We start from the raw sequence: 25,244 nt of genomic DNA, 5'->3' as shown, positions 1-25,244 counted from the left end.
CTGGAGAATCGGGGTGTTAGAAACAATGTAAACATAGAGAGACGGCATGAGTTTTACCCCAGAGGTTCAGGGATGCTATACACATTATAACTTCATGTTCTTCACGAATTTTTGTTCTTTTAGGACTCTGGCTGCAGGTACATGGGCAGGTGGGGCATGAAGTTCAGCCACCGCGAAGTGGGAGGAGGGGTGTCTTTCTAGTTGAGGGTCTCAGTGGTCTATCAGAAAAGGGGATTCATTGGCTGAGCCCTCCCTGGCTGGGCTCCCGTAGTCCTGGGGCCGCTTATACACTGTGGTCGTTTGGGTGGCCAGCCTGGCCTGGGGCCGGAAGACGCTGACCACCCTGCCACCTGCCACCCAGTCTCTCTCCTACTCTTTCTTCTTTCTACTCGTGCCTTTTCCTTCATGGTCCAAGTGTATCGAAATGCGTGTAATTCTTCATCATTTCTGCCTCCATCTATTTTAACGTGAATATTGTCCCAGTACAAATTTTTATTTTAGTGCAGAAACAGGAAGGATTAGTACAATCTGGAGATTTTTATGGAGGAATCAAACCCCAGCAAGAGGAACTGACCAGGTGCTAAGGGTTGGCCAAACAAGAATGCCATTTTCTTGTAGTTATTGACTATGAAAACAGTCTTTGCTTTGCTCCTGTTAAAATGTATGATTCCTAATCCCGATTGCTAATTCATCTCTTTCAGATTGTATTATAGTGGAAATGAATTGTTTGCTTTGGAACCAAAAAGTAGAGAGAAAAGATAGTGGAGGCAAGCAGGAATGAGCAGATGATCCTAGTTAAATGTTTACAGATACCTCACTTGAGCAAAGCGACCGTAGATTCTCAGTACTCTTGACTGCAAAGAGAGCACTATTTAATCTTGTGCGCTGTGAGCTACTGTAAAGTTGTCTTTTCAGATTTCTATTCATAGGTCGGAATGTCAATACATGTCAACTATTTTACTCTTCGTTCATTAAAATGAAACTTTGCTCTTTAGATATGCATCCATCTGATAGGTAGGTAAAATTCGTTTTCAAGTATGTATAAACAAAAGTAAAAACAGGCAATGGGTAAATCATAGCTCAGTTGTATCATGAGTCAGGAAGGACAACGTGCTGATGGGTAGTAGGCGGGATCTCGCGCTGTGTTGGGTTTGTGAGACCATCTACTCCTTCGCAGTTGACACTTTTCCTTACGACAGTCCTGGGAAGGACAAGCTTTCATAAATGACCTAAAATTTGCTTAATATTCGTGTCTTTATGTTTTTTATTTATTTATTAATTTTTTAAAGTATTTATTTTTGACAGAGAGAGAGAGACAGAACATGAGCAGGGGAGGAGCAGAGAGAGAGGGAGATGCAGAATCTGAAGCGGGCTCCAGGCTCCGAGCTGTCGGCACAGAGCCTGACGCGGGACTTGAACCCGTGGACCATGAGACCATGACCTGAGCCAGTTGGACGCTTAACCAACTGAGCCACTCAGGCATCCCTAATATTTGTGTCTTTAAAGTGGGGTCTTCTTGGGGCGCCTGGGTGGCTCAGTCGGGTAAGTGTCTGATTCTTGATTTCCCCTCAGGTCATGACCTCACAATTCGTGAGCTCAAGGTCCACATCAGGCTCTGCACTGAGCATGGAGCCTCCTTGGGATTCTCTGCCTCTCTCCCTCTGCCTCTATCCTGCTCCTGCTCTCTCTCACTCTCTCTCTTCACCCCTGCCACCTCTCAAAAGTAAATAAATGAACGCCTTTTTTTTAAGTGAGGTCTTCTTTAAAAAAAGAAAAGGAGGCAACTGCGTGGCTCAGTCAACTGAGTGTCAGACCCTTGGTCTCTGCTCAGGTCATGATCTCACGGCTCCCGAGTTGGAGCCCCGAGTAAGGCTCTGCACTGACGGTATGGAACCTGCCTGGGATTCTCTCTGTCTCCCCGCCTCCCCGCCCCTCCCCTGCTCTCTGTCTCTTTTTCTGTCTCTCTCTCTCTTTCTCTGTCTCAGAATAAATAAAAAAACTTAAAAGGAAATAAAATGGAGTCTTATCCTTTTATATTAGGATTCAGCATACCAGGGGCTTACCCAGAGAAAGTAGGCATTCCCGTATGGACTTTTACCCTTTCAGAGAGGAAAGGGACATGGGCCGGACTCCCGCTGCGTTTGGGGTACATACAGTGGTGTTTGGTTCTCCCTCCTGGCTGGTACGCTGGTACCAGCTGGTACCAGCTGGTACCTGGCTGGTACGCTTGCCTTCTTCCATTTGCTGCGGCCAATGCCACGATTATCGCCAGGACATGACAGTCTCACCGGTAACAGCAGATCCCGGAGTCCGGAGGGCAGCTGTGTCATCCGGCCACCCACAAGGACTGTGGCCGATTCCTGCTGGGAATGCCCCTGTGTCCTGCTTCTCAATGGCACAGCTCTTTCATTTACTACGTGCTTCCTTAAAATGAGGTCCAGCAGGTCATGGGATGTGGTGTCAGGGCCAGAAATAGTCTGTTGGCCAACACTGGCCCAAGACCTTGAACCACGGCCGGACTTGGCTCCGTCTTTCCTCACCAAGACTAACTTCCTAGGAGCTCCATCCGGCACCCATACAAGTCGGTACCTGGGCTCCCGGCTGCCATGCTGATCGCAACCATGCATACGCACTGTCAGAAATCCAGCAGGGGCTCCGCATGGATCCCCGCTTGACTCAACAAGTAGCTGCTCGGTGCTAGTGAGTCGGATGACATGATTAACAAATCTCCGAACAGCTAAGATGTCCCTGATGCTGTTAGATCCTTGGAGGGAGATAAACAGATTCTCTGCCCAACTGAAATGGTTGTAAGACAGAGGAAGGCCAGAGCAGACACATACGGAGAGGATTTAAGAACAAGAGGGTGATGATGCGGGGCTGCTGGGGTGATTGGGGCGTGTGCCCACCGATAGGGTGGGGAGGGATATCTCAGCGTAGGACGTTTGCGTTGGGATTCCAAGGTTGAGAAGACACTGGCCATCAAAGACCAGAGAGGCGTGACCTAGAGATAGCGGAGGGAAGGAGGCAGCAGTGGAGGAGGAGAGAACGGTGAGTGGGGACCCAGGGCAGGGAGAGGGCTTACGGTGAGGTGAGAGGTTTGGCTGTCCTCCAAAGTCAAGGAAGCCTATTGTGCACGGATTTTAAGCAGGGCCGTGACATGTCTGATTGACAGTTTGGAGGACCAGTCTTGCACAGCCTGGCTGTTCCGTGCAGAATGGATTATAGCAGGTGGGGGGCGGGGGAAATATGAACGCAAGCATCTTGCAGGAGTCCGGTGAGCCAGCCAGATGTGAGTTGAGAGGCAGTGTGGACGGAGGTAGTAGGGAAGACAGAAGTGGAGGGACAGGGGATCTATCTGGGGGATACAGCTAGCAGGCCTCCCCCCGACCCAGTGGATTTGGTGAGTACCGGAAAGGAAGGATTCAGAGGGGGCATTTAAAGAGTGGTCCTGAGCAACTAGGTACATTTAAGAACCGAGCGGGAGCCTCTGAAGCCTCGAACCTTCAGCTCATAGGAGCGGGGCCACTGAGCCAGCAGGTGCGTGTGAGTCTAGAGCCAGCATGGTCGTCGCGAGAAACACCACAAACCCTCTGGGTTAGGGCTCCACTCATTCAAATACGCTCTCGAGCATTTGGTAGTAAAGCTTGCACTCTTCCCAGTTCATCGAACGAAGATTTCCTGTGCTCAGCAGGAAGTGATGAGGTGCCTGCCTCACGGACTCTCCTCTGCTGCAGTCTGAATACTCAAAACACGTTTTATCATCGCCTCCAGACAGAGTGTCCCCCGAATTTTCTACTCAGTCTTTGGCATCAGCCACCGCCTAGGCCTTCGAGAGAGGATGGTTGGGTCACCGACCCTGCTTCTCCAGCCACGGGTGGGCCCCCCGTGAGAGCTCTGAGGTCCACCTCCAAGCCTCCATACACACTTTCTCCTGAGTTTGGACTTTGATCTTCTCTGTCCCAGGCAGCTCCTAAAGCCTCCTAGCTGGTCTCGACGTGTCCACTGTTGTCCTGCCCCACTGTGATACTCAGGGAGCAAAGACATAAATCTGTCACTTTCTAGTTATAACTACCCAACAGCTCCCCATTTTTATTTTCTTCTATTCTACCGCATGCCTACAGCTCTGTTCTAATGACGACCGCTCAAGGCCTCCAACTTTGCATACGAGCTGATCACATTCCCAGGATCATGCCAGATTGGGGTATTCCCTAGTTTCTAGGAAAAGGCAAACACTACAAACTGCGTGTAGCCACTGTCCGTAGGTCATTTCAGGCACGCTACTCTTCCCTGATAGTCGGTGCGTGCCTTAGAGCAGGGGAAATATTTTATTTATTTTTGCTTTTCTGTCCTTCAGCACACAATATCGTGCAGTAGGTACTCAAAAACTGTTCACTGAGTGAATAAACTTGAAGTGAGAAAACACAAGAACATATGACCAACTCGTGTGCATCAAGAAAATGTTTTAACAAATAGCTCCTGGATGAATGAGTCAATGCATGTTTCCTGGCAACTTAAAATAAGAGTGGGAGCAGGAAAAAGCACAGAAGCTTGGTTAACTGTGTTAACTGGAGGTCCTCAACAAACACTGGCTGAATGAACGAATGGACGGACCTCCCTGTGCCAATCCCACAATGCAATCCTGGGGGGCTTACTTGTTTTTCATTTGCTTTTGTTTTTGTAATGAAACTATTTAACGTGAGTTCTACCTTTTAACGGTTTAAAAAATGTACACAGCCATATTGCTAACGGCAGGCATTGTTTGCTGTACGGTATTTTTCCAGAACTTATTTGTCTTGCATAACTGCATAGTTAATTGCGTTCTAAAAAATGTACCTGGCTGCTTCGATGTGAATGATCACACAATGTGAAGGTGACCCGTGTGGATTTTTTAAATCCATATTTCAATTTTTTCTGTGCTTGTAGAGTTATGGTTACAATTTCTTGTAATTAGTTCTCTAGGGGCAATATTTTTCTGTGGTGCAGCAAGGGAAATGTTAGATGCTAATATACTAAACAGTTGTAAGTTCTAGAATGTCACAGTTGATGGCCATGAATCTAATTTGTACGAGCATTCCTCTTACCCAGTCTAGCCTTCCTCGCCCAACACAGCCAGCCTATCCCTCAGGTCTCCAGACTTCAGCTTTAATGTGTTTTTATAGAAGTTGATTCTCAGTAATTTGTGCTCTTAAATAAGCCAGAAGTGTCACTGCAGCATAAGTAGGCCAAGCCACCGGGAGCTGAGAGGACATCAAACAACACCCACATATTTAATGGATGGAAGAATCAATACCGTGGTCACCCAGATTGGTGTTCTCCCAGGGCTGTGGGAAGGAAGGGAGGGAGGGCGAGGGGGAGGAAGGAGTAGAGGGGAGGGCGGGAGGGAAGAGAGAGGAAAAGGGAGGGAGGGGAAGGAAGCAAAGGAGGAGAGGAGAGGGAGGGAGGAGGGAAATATAGAAGGAGGGAGAGGAGAAGAAGGGGGAAAGGGGGGCAGAAGGACGGGGGGGGGAGGAGGGAGGGGGGAGGGAGTGGGGGAGGGAGGCATGGTGGCTTTGGGCCTGCCCGCTGCAGCCGCCATGACCTGGCCTGTGTATGGTGGATGATGTTTCTTGCTCATTTAAGAGGTCAGGTTAGACACCTCGCCGGAAAGGCAAATGATTTGCAGCCGTGACATGTTGGTGACCATTTAAGATTTTCATGCAATGAAGAAAATCACCAGTGGCCAGAGTAAAGGGACTTCCTGGCATTGGTGGCCCAGGCAAGCAGCACAGGGCAGAAGTGTAGTGATGTGGTAGCAATTCTAGAAAGATTAACAAAATTCTGAGAAAGACATATCTTCTAGTACGTTCGACAAATCATACCTTCGAGTACCTTGGCCAGGTCAGTGGTCTCCTGGAAAGGAAGGACCTGTGCTGTCCCTGAAATGCACCATGAGGACGCTGAATGGAGAGAGTCCCCGTGCAGGCTTCTCTGCCGATGAGAACGCTTGGTGGAGGGTCCTGAGTGGGTATGAGGGTGGTCAGTCGTAGACGCGCTCATTTATGTACAGGCCCAGGTGTTTAGTGAACTCAGTCGTGGTGTGATTTGTAGTGATGACAGTGGGCTTCAAGATTGTGTTAGGGTTCTCTGTGGTAGGACAGTTACATTTTCTGTGCCCCCAGTTTCCTCACCAGGAAGACGGGGATGGTGTTGGTAGCTACCTCATGGGGCCGTTGGCAGGATTAAATGCAGTGGCCTGGCGTGCTGCCAGGGACACAGAGACGCTGCATGGCTTTTAAAAGTCACTTGAGGGGTGCCTGGGTTGCCCAGTTGGTTGAGCGTCCGACTCTCGGATTTGGCTCAGGTCACGATCTCTCGGTTCATGAGTTCAAGTCCTACATCGGGCTCTGTGCTCACAGCAAGGAGCCTGCTTGGGATCCTCTCTCCTACTCTCTCTGCCTCTCTCTCTCTCTCTCTCTCTCTCTCTCTCTCTCTCAAAAATAAATAAATAAACATTAAAAAAATCACTTAAATTGACATAGTAGAATTCCACCGTGGGATTTGTGGATAGAGTGAAGAATTGTAGGTATTGGAAGAACCTACTGATTCTGTAAGGCTGTTCCTGAGCCTGGATCAGGGCAGCCTGACTGGTCCAGACCACACCTGCTGTTCCAGGCAGGGAGAAGCTGTGCCATAGTTTTGTGGGGTGATCATTGGCCCTGGGGGCCTACTGAAGGTGAGGTGCAGACTGTTGCTGTACCTGCTGTGCCATCTGAATTAGTGGCCCCCAGTCTTCAGCTCCCAGCCCCCCATACCCATGTCCGTTGCCTGTGACCTGCCACCTTCTCACTGGAGGCAGGGGACTCCTCTGCATCTTCCCTGAGCCTTGGCTATCAGACACGATTCAGCGAGCACGCGGTGGGCACGGGCCACCTTGTGCAGGCCACACCGTGGGTTACAGAGAGCACAGCCTGCAGCTGCTTGCTGTCACACTCCCTTGTCATTTCCATGAGGACAAGACCGACCAACCTGCTGGTCTAGGGAGGACAGAGAGAGACATGAGGACCTGATCCAGTTAGGCAGCAGCCTGGATGTCCACCTGAGCCCAGCCCTGATCAGCAGGCCCCCTACAAGTGCAAAGTAAATGCTTCTTGTGACATGTCCTTGAACCTCTGTGGTTGTTGCACGGCGACGAGGAACCGAACGACCCAGGAGGGCCCTTCTCTCAATAAGTTACATGTGTTAGGTTTGGCAGATGGTTCAGTCCGCCTGAGTAAGTGTGCTTCTGAGGCCATTACACTATATATAATGTTTAAACAATGTTTAAAAAACATTTATTTAAAAAAAAATTTTAATGTTTATTTATTTTTGAGAGAGACAGAGACAGAACGCACGTGGGTTGGGGCAGAGAGAGAGGGAGACACAGAATCAGAAGCAGGCTCCAGGCTCTGAGCTGTCAGCACATAGCCCGACGCGGGGCTGGAACCCAGGAGCCGTGAGATCATGACCTGTGCCGAAGTCAGACGCTTAACCGACTGAGCCACCCAGGCGCCCCCACAACTTTTATGTTTTTAAACATCTGAAGTAGCGAAGTGGAAAGAGCAAATTAAGATGTGTTTGCCAGAGACAGAAATGTCGAAAACCTGGTAAGGAGGGCAAATAGAAAAATACCATCAAAGCACGGATGTAGGAATTTATATGGCAGCACTGCTGTTTTGAGTACCGCTCTCTCAGGCTTCCCCCAACCTCCTCCGTGTGGATCGCAGTAGTATTTTAATGTATGTTATTATTTTTACACTACTATTGATGGTACTCAATCGTCCTGAAAAATTGAAATTACGTTTAGGTGTATTGATCAGAAGGAGACAGAGGGAAGTAAGATACCAGGTCCCCCGTGTCCACAGCGTGATGCTGATGTGGACGAGGCGGGTTTAGACATCCTGACAGAGCCCTTCCTCACAGACGCTGTTCAGTAGAAGCTCAAGAGGAACACGGGGGAGAGACGGACACTTAAATGCTGCCGTGGTCCAGCTTTGCTGTCGCGGGGAATGGTGTTTTTTCTTAGCTTGTTATGATTCCTCTCTGATGACAGGGTGGCCAGGTAGCTTCTGGAGCATCTTTCTCATGGGACAGGTCATCTTTGACAGAGGGAAGGCTTCCTCCAGCTCTTGGGCCATCTTCCCATGGAGGGGAGCTTCTGAAGATTTCTCAGGGGAAAACTCCCTTCCCAATGGTCCACAGAGCAGCATTGTCCACCCCTCGTGTGGAGACCGTCTGTGGAGCTGAAGCTGAAGCTGAAGCTTTCGAGTCCCCCCTGTGAATCGTCACGCTGTGAATTTTCAGGCAAAGCAAAGATGCATACTCAGTTCAGAGAGTTTTCATTTGACCCGTGACCTCTTCGTTCATTTGATTTTCTTCACACGAGTGTAGAATGTTTTTTAAATATGCCCTATTTTTCTCCTTAAATCCTTTTTGGAGAATTAATAAGCCTCGCTTCTCAGAGCAGTTTTAGGTTTATAGAAAAGCTGAGCTGAAGCACAGAGTTCACATACTCCCCACGCACCCTGTTTCTGCTCTTAACATCTTTCATCTATGAGGTACATTTGTCATGGTTGATGAACGCATATTGACACCTCATTGTCACATACATTATTATTAACTAAATTTATAGTTACATTAAGGTCCACTGTTTATTTGTACAGGTCCGTGGGTCTTGCCAAATGCACAGTGTCATGTATCCATTATTGTAGCATCGCATACAGTAGGGTCATTGCCCTAAAACCCCCTGTGCCCAACCTATTCATCCCTCCTCACTTCATCCAACCACTGACACCTACTGACTGTTTGACCGTCTCTATTGTTTTGCCTTTTCCAGGATGTCATAGAATTGGAACCCTATGGTAGATAGCCTTTTCAGACCTGTTTCTTCCAGTTAGTAATATGAACGTAAGGTTGTGCCACATCTCTCCATGGCTTGGTAGCTCACTTGTAGCGTTGAATGATACTCTGCCATGTAAATGGACCACAGTTTATTTATCCATTCATCTACTGAAGGGCATCTAGGTTGCTTCCAAGTTTGGGCAATTATGGATGGAGTTGCTACAAATGTCTGTGTGCAGGTTTTTGTGTGGCCATAGTTTTCAACTCATTTGAGTAAATCCCAAGGAGTGGGATTAAAGGATCATATGATGATTCTATGCCTATTTATGTAAGAAACTTCCAAATATCTTCCATAGAGGCTGCACCATTTTGAATTTCTATCAACAATAAATGGGAATCCCACCTCCCCTCACTATTTTGGATTTTAGCCCTTCTAAAAGTGGTGTCTTGTTTTAATTTACACCTCCATAATTATGTGTAATGCTGAGCATTGCTCCATACATTTACTTGCCATCCACACATCTTCTCTGGTGAGGTGTGTGTTCAGGTCTTTTGTTCACATTTTCTTTGGGGCGGTTGTTTTCTCCTCCTCCTCCTCCTCCTCCTCCTCCTCCTCCTCCTCCTCCTCCTTCTTCGTCTTTGTCTTCATCTTCGTCTTCGTCTTCTTCTCCTCCTCCTCCTTCTCCTCCTCCTTCTTCCCTTTCTCCTTCTCCTTCTCCTTCTCCTTCTCCTTCTCCTCCTTCTCCTTCTCCTTCTCCTCCTCCTCCTCCTTCTCCTCCTCCTCCTCCTTCTTCTTCTTCTTCTTCTTCTTCTTCTTCTTCTTCCTCTTCTTCTTCTTCTCCTCCTCCTCCTTCTCCTCCTCCTCCTCCTCCTTCTTCTTCTTCTTCTTCTTCTTCTTCTTCTTCTTCTTCTTCTTCTTCTTCCTCTTCTTCTTCTTCTTCTCCTCCTCCTCCTTCTCCTCCTCCTTCTTCCCTTTCTCCTTCTCCTTCTCCTCCTCATCCTCTTTCTTCTTCTTCTTCTTCTTCTTCTTCTTCTTCTTCTTCTTCTTCTCCTCCTCCTCCTTCTTCCCTTTCTCCTCCTCCTCCTCCTCCTCCTTCTCCTTCTTCTTACTCTTCTTGTCAACTGCCCTAGTTGGAGCTACAGGTCCCCACAGATGGGGCAAATAGAGACTGGCCCAGCTTGGTGGTTAGGGGAGAGGGTGACCCAAATGCCTGACAAAGTGGTAATGTTTTTTGTCATTTTTTATTTATTCAAAAATGAAATTGCAGTGGAAAAGCTTATAGCCAGGTTCTGGAAGTAAAGAATGCAGAATGGTGTGGCTGAGGCAACAGGAGAGGAAGTGGAGAGGATTCTGGCCAGGGGTCTTTAAGTTGCAGGAGGCAGACACCCAGCTGGAGGTAGCTTAGGGCACAGTGAGGATTTCTGGTAGGGATGTCCTGGCGGCTCCTGGGGGGGAGGTGCTGCAGGACCCAGGGGAGCTCCGGACCTCATGTCAGAGCCAGGGCGGGGGCTGCTCTCCACCCCAGGCAGGTGCCTGTCTGTCCCTCCCTGATGTCCTAGGCACCTAGGGTGGATTTCCCCACATGGCAGGACTTGGCTGCCCACATCCATTCCTACCCACAGCTTAATTCCACCTGCTGGATGGTGGCTGCGTCTGCTCCTCCTGGATAATAAGCTGTAGGAGGGAGTGGCTGCCTTCTTCTCTGCTCTCCCAAGCTTAGGGCAGTTTCTGGCATGGAAAAGGGGTTTCACGAACCTGTGCCAGATTAACTAATGGTTAAATATGTTTATTTTTTAATTGTTCATATCCAATTTACTGGTTTGGAGCTGCTTTTAATGTAGCATCGGCACTTTCCACCTGACTCTGAGTCTTCTACGTTAGCCAATAACACAAAGATGACCCCTGTCCTCATGATACTTACAGTTCAGGGAAAGGTGGTTTGTACATCATCTCTTACGACTGTGTGTGCCTACCGCTGGCACACGCCCCCCCACATTTGTTTGGCTAACCCCTGTAGTTGGGATTTAGATCATCTTCTAATTCTACACGTTGCAAACAAAGCTCCAGGTTTTTGTAGCTAAATTGCAGCACGGTTTTGTCATTATTCAATAGGATACGTTCCTTGGGATAGAATTGCTGACTCGAGGAGTATACATATTATGAAGACTCAGGTACCTTATATTTCTGCCAGCAGCATCTGATTTCTTATATCTGTGTGATGCTGATATCACCTGCTTATTTTAAATATGTTTGCAAATTTTGTACTAGAAACATAGAATGCGGTTATCTTAATCTGTATTGCTCAAATTACCAACACATTTGAATATTTTCTCTTTGATGACTGGTGATAGTAAGTGTCTGCTGAACACAGAGTTGGAACAAGATGCTTACTGTTGATGAACAAAGTGTATATCTGTCTTTATCTACATCTGTTGTTCTACAGCTATATCAACTTACCAACATATATCAATCATATTATATTATTTTATTAGTAGTAAATATTGATACTATGTTATGTATATGGATATTATAGGTACAAATTTATTTTTACATATTTGATTCAAGTCTGTATTTTAAGGGAAAGATGACAGATGTTTTTGGCAATAAAAATTTTAGAGTTTTGGACCATAATTTATGTTTTAGAAATAAAATGAGCTTCTTTTTTCCTGTGATAATTGATGACTTCTAAATTCCTGCCTCCCTGGTGATACAGTTTTTTTAAATCTGTGTTTATCTTTCATTTCTTACTTTTTCATAGGTGAAAATTTTTCCTATTAAAATGAATGAGATGTCTAAAAAGTTGTTTAATTAATGTTTTCTTAGTGGTATGCATTTCAACAACTGGCTTCTGAAAATGACCTTAGCTAAAGCGGACATTAAAAATACATTTATCTCCTGGTGGTGAATGTCAATATTTTGGTTTCTTAGGCTTCTGGAAGAAGTGAGGCATTTGGTAGTGTGAGCAGTGAGGAATTTGCAAACACAGAGTAGAGGACTCTTAAAACCTATCCAAATTCTAGGAAATCATGAAATATCTGATTCATCACCATATTTCTGTGTAAGTGTTACCCAGAAAGAGAGAAAGAGCTGGATAATACAGGTGTTATTTCTTTCTAAGCATTTGACTTAGATGGAGTGCACGCTGGCATTTTACTTTTTAGCAGTAAAATGGAACCTTTCTCCAGCCACCGCTTGACGAGCAAATGTCCGGGCATTGTCCAGTGGGCACAGGTCAGAGTGCTCTGCATTGGGTCAAGCCCCCTTTCTCATTTTGGTTGCTGTACTCTCTGGGTCCCTCTTACTACGGGGCCCAGGGCTCAGGTGGCAGGGGTGTGACGTGCAGAAAGTCCTGGGTGCTCACGGAGGAGCCCATTCTTTCATCTTGGGTCACCGGTATGGCTAAGGGAGTGTCTCAGTCTGCTCATGGCCATAACAAAATCCCACAGACTGGCTCTTAAACGACACACACTCATTCCTCCTAGTTCTGGAGGCTGGAAATCCCGATTAAGGTGTCCATAGGGCTGGTGTCTCCTGAGGCCTCTCTCCTTGGCGTGCAGACAGCCGTCCTCTCCCGGTGCCCGCATGGGGTTTGCTCTGAGCTCACATGCCCCTGGTGTCTCCTCTTACAGGATTCCTATTGGATCAGGGCCCCTCCCTTACGATGTCACATAACTTCAATTACCTACCCAATTAACCTAATTAACTATCTACTTAATTAGTTAACCTTACTTATTTATCTCTCAATACAGTCACTGGAGGGGAGGTTTAGGGCTTCATTCTATGAGTTTTGGGATTTGATGAAACTGGGAAGCACGCACACAAGTGAAGGACCGAGAGTTCTGACAATTATAGGAAACCAGGAGAAAGAGAAAGAACAGGAGGTAATTGGTTTAAGGAGGGGTTTTTCAGGTCATGGGAAGAAATCCCACCAAGCAGACAATGTCTGCACGCAAGAGTAAACAGGTCTATCAGACATTGTGCTAATATACTTATACGCATATCGCTATCTATGTAATAATATATATTACATATCATATCTTTTTTTACATGTAATTTTCATAAAACTTGGCATGTACACGTGTTGCACTGTGTGGAAACTGAGTCTCGGAAGGTTTTATCGGTATGCGCAAGCGTACCCGGCTGGCAGCTGTCCAAGTTGGGGCACGGATCCAGGTACATCTGACCCAAAGACACTTTCTAGGGTTTCGCACCAGTAGCGAGGAACCCCAGAGCTAGGTCAAGGAGCCAGGTTGCACCAGGTTCTCAAGACTCATGTGTTAAATTTATTTTTTATTTATTTATTTTAGAGAGAGAGAGAGAGCGTGTGCAAATGGGGGAGGGGTAGAGAGGCAGAGAGGGAGGGAATCGTAAGCAGGTTCCATGCTCAGCATGGAGCCCAGCATAGGGCTCGATTCCATGACCCTGGGATCATGACCTGAGCCCAAGAAATCAAGAGTTGGATGTTCAACCGACTGAGCCCCCCAGGCGCCCCAAGAGTCCTGTGTTAGTACCATGTTCCAGCTCAGTGTTCAGCGGTCTCGTGTGGGTAGATTGAACTGGGCCATCCTGTGAGAGCGCTGAAACCTGGGATTGTGAGTAACTTGGTCTGCATGTGTTGCGCAAGATGAGCAAACATTTCTAACAAATTTTAACGTGATACACGAGCGATGTCTTTCGATACGAGTAGTACGTGCCGCCGAACATCACGTGATCCCAACTGAGCCAATGGTTCTTGAAATTCACTTTGATACTGAGTGCTGTGGATGACAAGCATGTTTCTGGAACGAATTATGCTCAGAAACCAAGGTTTTACTGTATTTGCATCGTGAACATATGCATTTTGCTTCCATTCATGGCTCTCACTCTACTCAGGCCCTGTTGCCAGCACACGGCTGAGACAGAGACTCTGTTTTATTTCCTGGCAGGACCAGCACAGGGGGAAAGATCTCAGGGTGCATGAATTCGAGGGGTAAGATGGAGTTAGAAACATAGATGCAGGAGAGAGCATAAGTGAGTGGGGTTTTTCTGGAGGACCCACAGCATTACGTTTCGATCAGTCCCAGAGCGAGCATCACAGTGGCCAGGATGCTCCGTGAGGTTGCACAGACCATGATAAGGTTAGGTCGGTGGGCTTCCACTGCCCTTGGCCCCAAGCGGAAACCTCAGCCCATGGGAAGTTTGGTCTGTGGCGGCTCAGTGACTGTACCTGAATCATTTATTAAACCGCACTGCTGTTCTGTGGAGTGTACACAGAAGAAAGAGAAGTGAGGATATATGTCCTGCTTCAAGAATCGCTGTCTCAAGGGCGCCTGGCTGGCTCAGTCGGTTAGGCATCTGACTTCAGCTCAGGTCACGATCTCAAGGTCCGTGAGTTCGAGCCCTGCGTCGGGCTCTGTGCTGATGGCTCGGAGCCTGGAGACCGCTTCGGATTCTGTGTCTCCCAATCTCTCTGCCCCTAACCCACTCACATTCTGTCTCTGTCTTTCTCAAAAATAAACATTAAACAAAGAAAAATTAAATTAAAAAAAAAAGAAAGAAAGTAGGATGTTAGGTGCCAGGGACCGAGGGGATAAAAACTAAGGAGTTAGTGTTTAGTGGGTACAGAGGTTTAGTTTTGCAAGACGGAAAGGTCCCGGAGCTGCTTCACAACAACGTGGACGTGCTTAACACGACTGAACAGTATGCGTGAAATGGTGAATTTTGTTAAGGGTTGTTTTTTGGTTTTTTTTTCGACCACAATGTTAAGAAATTAGAAAGTAAATGTGAGTGAGCTTATCAAAATCCCGTGAGAGTTCTGTGCCCGTAGAGCTGGGCGACCTTCTTGTGGCAGGAAGCGCATCAGACTACAGGACCAACACCCACCTGTTGGCAGCCGTGACAGTCCCCACCCCATCCTGGGCTGCTCGTCCACGGAATTAGGCCAACGGCTCCTGCCCACCAGTCGCCAGTGCTGGCCGGAAAGCAAATGGCACTGTGCGTGCTCAGATGAAAGTGTCCAGTCCGTCCCGAACAGAGCCCTGGATGCATTATCCTTTCTTTTGAGAATCGAGACACATTTCCTTTGGAAACGGCTTCCACCCAGAGCTGCAGGTCTTGTGAGCGGCTGGGTTTGGTTCCTGATTGTTTTGAGAAAACGGTCTCAGGGAATTGGTTGTAATCTCGCCCTCTTCTTCTTGCAATCAGAACAGTGAACTCGTGACTCCTTCTGTTCCTGTCTCCCGGGGCAGTGCTCCCCACGCCAGCCAGGGCGCTGCACCTATCCATGGCTTTTTGAGGCTCCAGCTACCGCACAGGGGCGTTGTGAAGATTGAGGTCTATTTGGTAATTGAAGTTTGTGATATGATTTGAGTTCCTTGAGGATAACTTTAGGTAAATATCTTACAGTGATTTCAACAATATGGAGGAAGGCAAATGGTAAGAAAATAAAACAAAATAACAATGAAATAAAATAAAAATAAAGATGAAATAAAATAAAATAAAATGAGGCGAAGAAAGCCATTTTCTCTGTGAACCTAACAAACAGAACAAAACAAAGCCCCTAAATCAGAAGAACTATTGCAGGTGAATCTGAAAAATGCTGAGTATCACATGTGCTCCTTCAAACCCAGGACGATGTACAAGTCTGATTTTATTCAAGGATTAAAAGGGCAAGAGTGAAGAATGTATATAATATCTGCCTTCTTTTGAGTATGTCTTGCGGGAGAAAAATGTATTCTGAAATGATTGACAACTTGGGGGAAAATTAGAGCGCTCGTATTCTAAGTACCTTGTTCAGAGCATACCATGAAAAGTATGAATTTATAAAATAAAAAATGAGGGGCCCCTGGGTGGCTCAGTCGGTCAAGGTTCCGACTTCAGCTCAGGTCATGATCTTGCAGTTTGTGGGTTCCAACCCCCCATCTAGCTCTGTGCTGACAGCTTGGAGCCTGGAGCCTGCTTCGGATTCTGTGCCTCCCTCTCTCTCTGCCCCTCTCCCACTCTCTCTCTTTCTCTTCCTGTCTCAAAAATAAACATTTGAAAATAAAATAAAATAAAATAAAATAAAATAAAATAAAATAAAAAGTGATCTTGTGGTTATTGGTTACCCCAAACCGTGTCACTAATTATTTCGTTTCAGTCTGTCACCTGCCTGAGCTCTAGATGCTGGAATAGCCTTCGGCATGGCCAGACTTCTTGAGCCCAACTCAGAGCTCCCCATGTGCCCCAAGTTATTCATTCTTTCCTGGTCATTTTCCGTACGAGTGTGGCTCACTCAGCCATTATAGACAAAGGACAAACAGGGAAGACGTTTGGGGAAAGAAATGATTCCTTGAGAAATGCAAACGAAATGAAGCGAAACAAAAGACATACAAAGATGCATTTCATCACAAAAATGAGTAAGAGGGATGTGTTCCATCGAGCACAATGGAACTAAGAGATGACAAAGAGGAACCAGAAAGGACCGCTTGTTCGGAAGGAAGGGCAACGCAAAGGAACGTCCTCGGGCAGCTTCAGGGCCACTGTGAGCATGACCCTGTCACGGGAGCCCCGTTCTTGTGAAGCGCAGCATGTGGCTTGGAGTCCCAGAACCTACGTGGGACCATAGCCTGCTTTGGGAGGAAGTTCAAATGTCCTGGTGCAAGCAGCACGCTTCAGACCTGGAAATGCCCACCGCCTCTGCTCAGCATGGCCCGTGGGACGCCTTGCCTTTTGGGGAAGCCTCAGGAATTGGTTGTGTGTGTTTTGGAGCAAATACTCTGCCCTTCACCCCCACACCTCAGCTCTCCGCTTATCTGCAATCTCTTGGAAAAGAAGCAGGTGCTGGGGTGGTTGCCAGGTATTGATTCCAGATAGAACTGCAATTCTAGACACTCATCACACATAACATGGAACAACATGAGTGCTGATATTCGGAACTACTGGGTTTTGTTAGTCATTTATTTAGTACAATTGTTAATTAATTCTCAAGGTCTGAATTGCATTTTTTCTATGTGTATCATAGTTACTTTTCTTTTTCTAAATTTAATGTTTATTTATTTTTGAGAGAGAGAGGGAGAGAGAGAGAGAGAGAGAGCATGGGAGGGGCAGAGAGAGAGGGAGACACAGAATCTGAAGCAGACTCCAGGCTCTGAGCTGTCAGCACAGAGCCCGACACGGGGCTTGAACTCATGGACCGTGAGATTATGACCTGAGCCAAAGTCGGACGCTTAACCGACTGAGCCACCCAGGCACCCCTCATAGTTACTTTTCAAAAAAAACATAAATGTGATCAAGTTGCTTCCCCCCCAATATATGCTAATTAAATAAAAGTATTGATGAATTTTTTTAGATAATTTGACGAGGATTTTTAAAAAGATAGCCTTCTGATGGATACTCGTCGAAGAATTTTTTTAAAAGCCTAGAATGTATTTCTTTAATGTCAAAGAAGTAATCTGCGAAACAACACGCCCTGTGTGTGTCTGTACCCCCCTCCTCCTCACTCAGGGGTCAGGCAGGTTGAATCAAGAAAACAGCTGCGACCTCGTCACTCAAGGAAAACACTCAGACTGGGGACCAGATAGAAGGGCACACGGCAACTACGTTTCACCAGGGAGGAGGGAACTCATTGTGTAGTTTGACATTTTGTATCCAATGTCTTCCTGGTTTATGTCTGTTTAATGTATTCAAAGCAATAAATACCAGCTGTTGTTTTCCTACTCTTCACCGGCAAATAAAGAAGCGTACCAGGAGGCCAACGTACCTGCCAACAAGGGAGTTCTGTAAGGAAGTTAACATGCAGAAACCGTGAGCGATTCCGAAGCAGGGTGATGATTAATAATTTCATACTGAAATCCCCCAGAGGTTGGCGTATTCTGTTTGTGCCAGAGCAGATTGTTCAGGGAAGACGGCATGAAAGGAACCTTCCTTTCTCCATCACGGGCAGGACCCTGGGGGCTTTCTTTACCTCGACCCCTGGGTTCGTGTTATGGACTGAATATGTCCCCTCCGATTCACACGTTGAAATCCTAACCCCCAGGGTGATGGTGTTGGGAGGTGGGGCCCTTGGAGGGGTGACTGGGTCATGCGGGTGGCACCCCATGATGGGATTAGTGCCCTTATAACACACCCCCCTCCTCCATGTGAGGACCCAGCGAGAAGACTACGGTCGAGTGTGGACCGGGAAGGGGTTCTCACCAGACACCGGATCTGCTGATGGCCTTGATTTTAGACTTCTGGCCTCCAGAACTGGGACGATAAATGCCTGAGAAGCCACCCAGTCTATAGCGTCATGTTATAGCAGCTCGAATGGACTAAGCTGGGTCATATGATTGTCCTTTCCTGGGTCAGGGCGGACACCGGCTGGGTCCCCTCGGGACTTTGTGGGGAGAGCGTAGGGATGAGAAGCAGGCGGTGTTGTGCGTTCTGAGAGACCTTCTCAACAGAAGGTGACTAGTGAGGTGAGCGCCGGCTAGGCCTGGGGTCCCTGCACCCCACGTGAGGTCAGAAGGTACGTAGGGATCCCAGGGTGGCTAGAGGAACATGCCCACTTAACTCACAGAGTTCTGCAGCTGCCGGCCTTGGCTCGCAGCCCCACTTTGTAATTTCCTAGGACCACCTTGGGCGATCGACTTTACCTCTCCGGACCTCAGTCGTCTCATCTCGTAGGACAACACTTGGGAGGATGGCACCGGCATCTAGGGCATGACCGGCCGATGCCGAGACCGTGCTGGGACTGGCTCTACGCAGGGACCGTCCTGGCGTGTCTGCCCTCTTGCTCTGCAGGCTCGTCCGAGGGACCCACTGCAACATCGTGTAGCCAGCGAGCCCGGGGACGCAGACCCCACGGCCCCGGCCCCGTTTCTGCTGCATTGCAGGGCTGCAGGACCAGAATGATCAAAGCAGAAGTGGAGAGAATAATGAGATTCGACTGCTGTTGATTTATTGCTGCCTTGCTGTGTCGGCCCCGAGGCTGTTCACTAAATGATTTACAAAAACAATACGAAAGCTGGCATTTTATCCTCATCCGATAATGGAAAACCTCATTTCTTTAATCTTAATGATCTGGTTCTATTTTCACTTTCATCATCTCTATTCCTGTACTTATGACATTTCGTGACACAGGCTTCTGCTGGGCAGTGGGAAAGTCCCATATGCATCCCTGCCTTTTCCACGGCTGCGTCTTGGAGGCCTGATCAATATTATTTTAGTGGGGACTGCCCCCAGATCGTCGGGGCATTAGAATCCATGTTCGAACGTAGAAATGTGGTGTAGCACAAATAATTAACCTCTAAGTTTTTTGGAGAAAATGACTGATACGTAGAGATGTGCCAGATACCAAATCTATTAGGTTATGAATCCTTCGAGCCATCCAAGGAATAAATATTGCAGCCCAGTTTTACAAATTAGAAAAAAGAAAAAGTTCTGAAACTTAAGTGAGTTTTGCGACTCAGCAGCAATAATGGGAACGTGTCCACACAGCTTCTGAGACTCCAGAATACCAGATTTTTCTCTGGCTTCTTAGTCCTTTCACAACAGAAACAAAGGAAGCACGGAATTTTGGAGCTGAGACATTTTTTTTTGAAATGTATTTATTTTGGGAGAGAGAGAGAGCGAGAGCAGGAGCTCAAACAGGGGAGGGGTGGAGAAAGAGGGAAAGAGAGAATCCCAAGCGGGCTCCCTACTGTCAGCGCAGAGCCCGCCGCGGGGCTCAAACACGCGAAATGTGAGATCCTGGCCTGAGCCGAAATCAAGAGTCGGGTGCTTAAGCTTAATCAAAAGTCGCCCCCCAGGCACCCCAGAGCTGAGACTGTTCGTCTGTCGTTGCTCCACGTAAGAGGCAACGGAGCCTGGGTGAAGTCAAGTCTCCAGGGAGGCTCAGGGGTAGTTAATGACGGGTACAAGGACAGCAGGTTTCTGCTGTCTGTCTACAACATTGAAACACGAACGAGGCCACATGGACGTCTCCACTCCTAACCCAAGCTGCTGCGCAGATGGTCCAAGAGACAGTGGCTCACGTGTTCTCTCCCTCGCCTTTTTCCCGATGGCCCCGTCGCCGGCTGTGAGACTTGGGGAAGTGACCCCGGGAAAACCGCCTTCCTTGCCTGTTTGCAAAGAAGATGGTTCCCAGAAGCCAGCTTAATTTTGGACACCACAGCAACGAGATGCCGTCATTTGCCGGAAGAAATACCACATACTGGGCGTTAGAAAAACGTGGTGGTGTTGCTACCTGGGCGGCGGTGGCACACAGAGGGTTCGGGGCTGAGAATAAACGGCGGAGGGCATGTTGTTAGGACCGTGTGTGGCTGAGACGGGGCCGCAAGGCGGTGGGTTATTCGTGTGCGTTTATTTGTTCAGCAACACAACCTGCAAACGTTTGTCGGTCCCTACGGCACCTGGGGCGCGGTGTCCCGCAGGGGCTGGGAGCAGGGAGACGCAGGGATGGACGGATGTGAGCCGGAGGCTGGGGCCGCGTGGGGTGCACCCGGAGTGGCCGTGGATGTCACCGGGGACGAGGCAAAGTTGTCACGATGAGGAGGAACCACGGGACCAACTAGGGATGATGGAAGAAAATGTCCCCTGGCCTCGGGACGCAGAGTGGGCCCACCGTTCCCTGTCCTTTCCTCCAGATGGGCAGCTGCAGCACCGTGGTGAAGGACAGGGGCCCTGGACCCTCCCTCCCTGCTGTCCTCCGAGGGGCCCCGACGGGCTGCGATGCCATCCACCTGTGTGTCTGACCCTCACCACTGGCAGCGGCTGGAGGGTCTTCTGCAGTTCCGGAGCCCGGACCCCTTGAAGCAGCTTGTTCTGGGGTGAGGGGTCCGCGGGGGGCGCGGCAGAGTGCCCGGTGACAGGTGTGCAGCTAGCACGGGCGGGCCCCAGGCCGGGTGCAGGCGCGAGGACCAGAGGCGGGAAGACAGCGAGTTTAGAGGCCATCCTTCCGAACGGGGTCACCCGAGGGCCACCGGCACAGTCTGCATGTCACAGCATCGCCGCGGGATCAGGCAGGGGTTTGTGTTAGCGTCCACTAGAGGATGCGGACAGGTGGGGGCGCTCGGGCTTGACGCCTAGGACACGGCAAGTGGCCACGGCCCCACGGACAGGCTGCACTTGGGGTGTGACCTCCAGGCACGTGGGGCAGCGGCGGCAACGGAGGCATCATGGAGACTTGTGTCATTATCACACTTGGCGGTGTCGCCCGTGTGCACACATCTGCCCAGCCCGTAACAACCCGTGTGTCAGGGAGGGTGGAGTCTGTCTAGTCACGGGCTGCAGGTACCGGGAGGGTGGGGTGGGGGCGGGCTCTCTACCCCGTCCTTGTCCCCTGTCCCCCCTCCTCCGCCCGCGTCCGTGCTCATCTCATCAGGAACTTTTGCAGCAGCAGAAATAGAACCGCAAGGTGACATCGCACGTGTCCCCTAACGGCCGTAGCCCAGTGACGCCCAGATTCTGCCAGGCGTCCCTCGGGAATGAGTGTCCCGAACACGAAAGTGAGGCCCCATCTCTGAAGGTGAGCCAGAGGACCCAGAATTACTCCCCAGTCCGTTGATCTCCGCGATTTCTGAAACCTTTGTGTCTCTTTTTCACCAGCAATAAGCGTGCAGCTGAAAACCTCAAACCCCCTGTGCGTCTTGAATTGTTCTGTCGTCAGCAGCACCACGGGATGCCAGACAAGTGCTCGGGCTCCGTTTCGTCCGGACCCTCTCGGACGAATTGTCTCACAGTTCTCCCAGCGGGTTCCCGCCTTGTCTCCCTCCCCTTCCCCAAAGCTAGCCTGCCCGGAACAGCATTTACGTCAAGTCTGGACGTGGCAGGAAAGCCTTAAGGGTTTCTCACTTCTTTCAGGATAAGAGGTCCAGATATCTCAGACAGGACTTCACCTGTCATCCCAATCGAACGTCCGCCTCCCCACACGACACGGCCTCCGGCTCACCCAAATGCGAAGCCTGTGCAGCCCAGCCCGGACCAGGCTCCCCTTGGGCCAGGAGTGTGCTTGCATTTGTGAGTGCTCTCTCCTGCCCACAGTCCCCTCTCCCCACCTGCGCCTCTGCTGATCCCCCTTAGGCATCTGGTACCTCTTTTCCCATTCACTGTCAGAGGCGGACTCTTGCCGCCCAAGAGCGTGGGATCCTGGAATCAGAACCCGGATGGGGCTCCATTGCCCACCGCTCGGTAGCTGTGTGAGCCTGGGAAATCAAAGGCAACCTCTCTGGTCCTCAGACCGTGCCTGTTATTCACGGCTGCCGTGGCAACACGGGGGCCGATGGCCCAGAAGACCTTGTCATGGTATCTGCTGGCTCCCGGACCCCTCACCCATGGTGGGCGTCTTGGGCATTGCCCTCTGGTCGTCGCCGATCCCCGGACGGCCTCAGAGGACGGCCGAGCAGCCTGCCCAGAACACGCCCCTATTTCGCAGAGCTGGGCTTCGCCGGCCGCCGACCTGAGTGCCGGAGCGTCCCCCCGAGGTGAGCTTCTTTGCCTCAAGCCGTCACTGCCTTCACTTGCACATCATTTCCTCCTTGTAGTGCAATGGGCCTAACACGCCCAGCGTCAGCGAGGCCAGGGGGACCTCAGCCTTGCCTGGAGCGGGGCCCCGCTTAGGGCAGCGCACGCCAGCTCTCTGTCTATCCCACTCGTGCACCTTGCACCCGTGCACCTCCTCCTTCCCAACCGCCAGCTCCTGCCGTCCTAGACGCTTTTCCTTGGCTGTTAACTTGATAATTTCTTTTATAAGTGTGCCCGTTAGCTTCCACCGTGTAGGGCAACACTTATTTCCACTCAGGACTACGTGCATCCAATCCCCTAACCTTCTGCAGGTGCTTTTCTGAAATGCCGCCTCCTTACACAAAGGCTGCTGGCGGTGGGTGTTCTCACACTGGTTTCTTCCTGATTTCCTCCCGTAAGACTAATAAGCTACGGCATAGAATTCATTCGAAGCATGTGCTTTGTGTTGTCACAGACGGTGTATGATGGAAAACTCAGTGGTTGAGCAGGACCTCGGTTTAAGACTTAGGTAAACGTAACTTGGTCAACACGTGCCATTTCGACAAATTCTACGGCAAATTCATGTGGGAATTTGAACCACTTTCTGCCACGCTGTGTTAATTTACCCGCATGAGTGTCATGAAGCACTTACGATTCTGCCAATGGATCTAGATTTTTCCGAGGTGAACAGGATCACAGGGGTGCAGGGCCGATGACTGGAACATGACGGGTCGGAATGGAAACCCACTGGACAGACAAAAAGTACAGACTTTATGCCTGAGATTCAGGACATTGTGGGTCCGTGTGGCAGGTGGTCCTGTCCCTCTCCCTGATCCTCCGGGCGGGCCAGGCGGGGCTTCAGCCGACCCATAGCACACACTCTCATTCAGGTGCACCTGTAAATCTGCTGGCTTTAAACCAGAGGCAGGTGCTGTTTATGTCCCCAGGTAAGGGAGTTCTGCACAGCCACATTTGCATGCCCCCTCCTTGCATACCCGCTCCTGCTTTTCCAGGCGGGTCCTCATGCCCATGCCAGACCTGGCCCCGACCACGCTCAGCTGCCACGGGCTGCATCTCAGCGGCCACGTTGCCTGTTTGTCAAGGTTGGATGCCCGGCTGTCTGTTCTTTAGCCGGGACTCCCCCTGTTTGTAGCACGAGCCTTAGGCATCGTTAGAAGCATCTTTACTTCATTCTAACAGCAACAGAACATTCCAGACCCGTCCTGATTTTCTTCCCGAAGACACGGATCAGGCACTAATTGGTGCTTCTGGTAGAGAACAGGACGAGAGGCCAGAATCTGGGTGACAGAGGTCCAAAGTGGATGTCGCTTCTGACTGCTGCACGAGGCGGCCTTTTATGCAGGACTGTTGCAGGACCCGTTCCCTTTCAGTTCTGGTTTGCTTTGTTTTATGTTTTTAAAATGTCATGAGATCGTACGTTTGATGATTCTAATTTAACGTTCCTCTCTCTCCTTCCCTTCACACCTTGCTTTAATATACGAGTTTATTGGGGCGCCTGGGTGGCTCTGTCGGTTAAGTGTCCGACTTTGGCTCAGGTCATGATCTCGTGGTTCACAAGTTCGAGCCCCGCGTTGGGCTCTGTGCTGACAGCTCAGAGCCTGGAGCCTGCTTCCGATTCTGTGTCTCCCTCTCTCTCTGACCCTCCCCCCATTCATGTTCTCTCTCTGTCTCAAGAGTAAATAAACGTTAAAAAAATTAAAAAAAAATATACGAGTTTATTAACTAATTCCCCTGCTTCTGAGTTTCTCTCCAAGAACTTTGATGTACTTTTACACACACTGGCATACAAAATTTTATGTGGGGCTTATGATGCAGCCTCTGAATTTTAGCAATATATTATCTTCTTTTTCCTTCATGTCTATGCTTGGCTAAGCATCCTGGGTAGGTGCTAGTGTTGAGGGTCCGGGCCCTGCTTTCCATGAGCAGCTACTATACAGAGCACCAGCTCCCTGAACGTCACACAGAAACAAGCAGACAGGCGCCTGGTGGCTCAGTTGGTTAAGTGTCCGACTGAGGTCATGATCTCACCGTTCACAAGTTCGAGCCCCGCGTCGAGCTCTATGCTGACAGCTTGGAGCCCGTTTCGGATTCTGTGTCTCTCCCTCTCTCTGCCCCTTCTCTGCTCGCGCTCTGTCTCTCTCTCTCTCAAAACTAAATAAACATTAAAAAAATTGAAAAAAAAAAGCAGACAGTAGCCTCCAGGCTGATGCCACGGGGTTTACAAACTCAAGGTCAGTGATATAGCAGATGGTCATGTAATGCGTTGAAAAAAAGAAAAGAGAAAAAAAGACAATGTGGAAATTATTTTGGCTCTCAAGGATTTATTTAAAATCCTTCTTTAAATATGAACAGACATTTCTCCAAAGAAGACATCCGGATGGCCAACAGGCACATGAAAAGATGCTCACCGTCACCCATCACCAGGAAAATGCAAATCAAAACCACCAGGGGATATCATCTCACACCTGTCGGAATGACTAAAACAATAAAAAAAAAAAAAAAAAACAACAACCAGAAACCACAAGTGTTGGCGAGGATGTGGAGAGAAGGGAACCCTCTTGCGCTGTTGGGGGGAACGCAAACTGGTGCAGCCTCTCCGGAAAACGGTGTGCAGATTCCTCAGAAAGTGAAAAATAGAACTGCCCTACGACCCAGCAATTGCACTCATGGGGGTGTATCCTCAGTATCGAAATTCGGATCTGGAAGAGATACCTGCACTGCACGTTCGCTGCGGCACCGTTGGCCGTGGCCAGGATACGAAACAGTGTAAGTGTCCATCGACAGTCATGGATACAGCGATGTGGTGTATATGTACAGTGCGGTCCTGGGGGCCTTGCAGAGACAGGCATTTCTGCTGTGGGCAGCGACCTGGATGGATACTGCGCGATTCCACTGCTGTGAGGCATCTGAAACAGGCCAGTGCGTA

The sequence above is a fragment of the Panthera onca genome, chromosome B1 (assembly GCF_046562875.1).
Source record: "Panthera onca isolate mPanOnc1 chromosome B1, mPanOnc1 haplotype 2, whole genome shotgun sequence".
NCBI lineage: Eukaryota > Metazoa > Chordata > Mammalia > Carnivora > Felidae > Panthera > Panthera onca.
The sequence above is the reverse complement of the archived record's forward strand: the minus strand, read 5'-3'. Positions refer to the sequence as shown.